Source organism: Arachis duranensis, chromosome 6 (genome assembly GCF_000817695.3).
Source record: "Arachis duranensis cultivar V14167 chromosome 6, aradu.V14167.gnm2.J7QH, whole genome shotgun sequence".
In the NCBI taxonomy this organism is placed as follows: domain Eukaryota; kingdom Viridiplantae; phylum Streptophyta; class Magnoliopsida; order Fabales; family Fabaceae; genus Arachis; species Arachis duranensis.
Window position 1 is genome coordinate 38,849,410 of NC_029777.3, and position 3,177 is coordinate 38,852,586.

At 34.4% G+C, this 3,177-nt stretch overlaps 1 long non-coding RNA gene and 1 other non-coding gene across 2 annotated transcripts; one reads left to right on the plus strand and one right to left on the minus strand.

Annotated features, from left to right (window-relative positions):
- Nucleotides 1-384: 384 nt before the first annotated feature.
- Nucleotides 385-492, minus strand: LOC127739915 (small nucleolar RNA R71). Its single transcript, XR_008000657.1, has one exon. It is a non-coding gene; the product is annotated as a small nucleolar RNA R71 (small nucleolar RNA).
- A 480-nt stretch (nucleotides 493-972) lies between these two features.
- On the plus strand, nucleotides 973-2,882 carry LOC107493600 (uncharacterized). The gene is made up of 4 exons (XR_001593010.3): nucleotides 973-1,057; nucleotides 1,328-1,392; nucleotides 1,504-1,659; nucleotides 2,728-2,882. It is a non-coding gene; the product is annotated as an uncharacterized LOC107493600 (long non-coding RNA).
- The last annotated feature ends 295 nt before the right edge of the window (nucleotides 2,883-3,177 follow it).

The following is a 3,177-nucleotide window of genomic DNA, read 5'->3' on the forward strand; positions in this document are numbered from 1 at the left end:
GTCAGCTCCATTATTTCTTTGTGTTCCTTCCATTTTTGCGGGCTTCCATTCCATTCTCCAAGCCATTCTTGCCCTATAAAGCGTGAAACACTTTAACACACAACGGCATCGAATGGTATATAGAGGAGTTAAAATCTGACAAATTAAAAGCTCCGGAAGTGAGTTTTCAATCATAGCATAAAATCAGGAAGGCAAACGTAGAACATGTGAATTTAATAAATAAATATGAGAATAGTGGATAAAATCCACTCAATTAGGCACAAGATGTACCACAAAATAGTGTTGCATCAGTGGTACTACACTCAACCTGAAGAAGTTGTTACTAATTTGGATACGCTCAGAAAAGAATTCTTGGATAAATACTTTCTAGCTGAAGTTACTAATATACTGAGGAAAGAAATTTCCTGCATTATTCAAGACAATTCAGAAACTCTTTATGAGTATTGGGAGCACTTCAAGAACCTTCTGGACGCATGCCCCCACCACATGATTGACAAGTTGGTGTTGATCAGCTACTTCACACAATTCATGAAGCCTCAGGAGAAGACTACATTGGATGGTGCGAGTAATGGTTCTCTGAAAAAGTACAAGACCGCGGACGAAGCGTGGCAACGGATCAGCAACCTAGCTGAGTCCACTCAAAATGCTAGGCATAGGAACAAACATCCCAACGCTGTTGCAGAGGTTTCCTCTAGCAGTGAGAATACTGCTCTCACACAGACGCTATATGAGATGACCAACTTGCTGAAGCAGATACATCTGAATCAACAACAACCTCAACCTCCTCCACAATAGCAGTATCAATAGTTGGCCCCTTAGAGAGTTTGCAAAATATATGCGTGCAATACTCATTACACTGATGAGTGTCCCCAACTCTAACAGAAAGACAACACCTTAAGGTTTATACATTGTGCAATTGTGCTGGTTTATATATGTTGTACTAACTTGATTTCGTGGGATATTTTTTAATGCAGCTGCCAAGACTCAGAAAAAGGCAAGGGCTAGAAGTGATTTGAGTTTGACAAGGATGCGCCTCTTGAAGATGAGGAAATTGAAGGTTGGACTTGTTTGCCAATTTCATTATTCTAAATAAATTTGTGCAGATTTCTTCATTGCAAATACAATCTGTTTTAATACTATTTTTGTGTGCTTGTTAATACCACCAATACTTACTGATTTTAATTGTTCATTGCTTAGTCATGGTGATTCTTTTAATTATTGAATGCCAATGATATTTTTCTTATAAATGATAATGAGTAATGGTTTGGGGTTTGTCTTGAAGCCTGAAACTTAATTGAACTGATTATATTTGCCCACCTATCTGCAGTGGCTGAAGATGATGCTTCCTTGGTCAAGCAAATTGGCCAGAGTTTCTAGTATTCTAAAATAGAGGTATATTCCTCTTCTTATATTCATGAATAGTCAGTTTTGTTCCTTGTTAACATACATGCATCATCTATGTATGGAAGACTAAACATATACCAAATCCATTTTCTTATCAAGGCAAGAAGGGAAGAACAAATCCAAGCTGCTCATGACGAAGCCATGTTTGGTGCTTCAGCACTTCCACCTCCTACCAGTACTGACAGTGAGCCTGAAAGGGAGAATGAGAAAGAAGTTGATAAAAAAGCTGTTGTTACAAGCCTCTTAAGTGAAACAGTATATGGTTTCACTGCAGACTTATGTGGATAAGCATGATGAGTCATTTAAGTAATCCTTGTATTTGTGTGTGCATTTATTGTTGAATAATTTCTCACATTAAGTTGTTATTGTTGCTCTATACTTGCTGTTGGTTGCTGCTGATTTTCTCCCCCATTACTTGCTTATTGAATGATTGTTAAATTCAATGAGAAAGGAAATGCTGTTGAGTTATTGTTGTTTGTGTTGGAATAGATGATGATTGCTGAATTGAGATTGATTTTATTGATAAATCTGTTGCTGAAATTGTTTAGTTTGACTTGATTGATTTTCTGTTAAGTTAATGGATAAACTGCTATGCCCTTGCTGCTTGCAAGTGTAATGGTTATTGACTTCAATGAGTAGAATGCTGCCTAAATCCATTACCTTTGTTCATTTTACTGTTTTGGGTGCTGTATGATGGGCCATTGATTGCTATTCTGCTGAGTGCTACTCTGCTTCTTGTTGGTTGGATTAGTTTTAATTGTTTCCTCATGTTTTCTTATTGGAATTGGCTTATTTACTTCCTTCCTATGAATTCATTATGATTTTTTGTGTTTTTAACTGTCAAAGAATTCATATGGAATTTGAATTGATTGATTGAAATTGTGAAATAGGCAAATTTACTACTGAAATGCTGCCGGAATTTATTTTAAACTATTTTCAATATTCATCTTTGATTCAATTATTTGATTGAGTTGGTATTTAATTGCTTTTAGTTTTCAACTGTTGCTAAGCTCAATTGATTGATTATCCAGCTAAGTGCTTCACTGTTTTGATTGTTGGAAGCTGGAAGCTTTGGGTTTTGCTATTCACTATTTGGTTGTTGTCCTATTTAGTTGCTCAATTAAACTACATTGTGTTGTTTGAAAGGGTGCAAGTTGTGAATTGGTTGTGTTTGTTGGAACCGTGGACAGTGGAAATATCCAAGTTTTAGGGAAGGTTCTGCCGAAAATTTTCTAAACATTTTGGATAAAACTTAGTGGAAAAATTATAATTAGTGTTATATCTTGTTTCTAACTTTTTTGTTTTGGTTTTTCTTATTTACAGGAGTGCTGAAATGGTGACCATATGCTACCTTGAGGGCTCAAGAATGTTTTGATGCATAGAGACACTAATCTATGTTAGAACTTTTATGTTTTGGTTGAACTAATCAATGTACTCACTAGCTAATGTTATTTTGTTTCAAGACAATTTTAGCTAAAAGGATCTTGTTTGACTTATGTATGTTTTTGCATATTATATACAAGTAAACTTGCTTATTAAAAGCGTTAATATATTAGTTAATTTAAAAAATAATTTAGTAAATTATGCATGTAATTTGTAATAAAAAAAAGTTGTTACAAAATAATTAATTTGCTTTAGTAACTAAAGAAAAAAAAATGTTACAAAATCATGTTACATTTTGTAACAAAATTTTTTGATAGGAAAAAAATTGACTGTCACGAAAAATACCTTCAAGATCAAAATTTGTTACCACTTTTGTAACGGCTTCTGGTT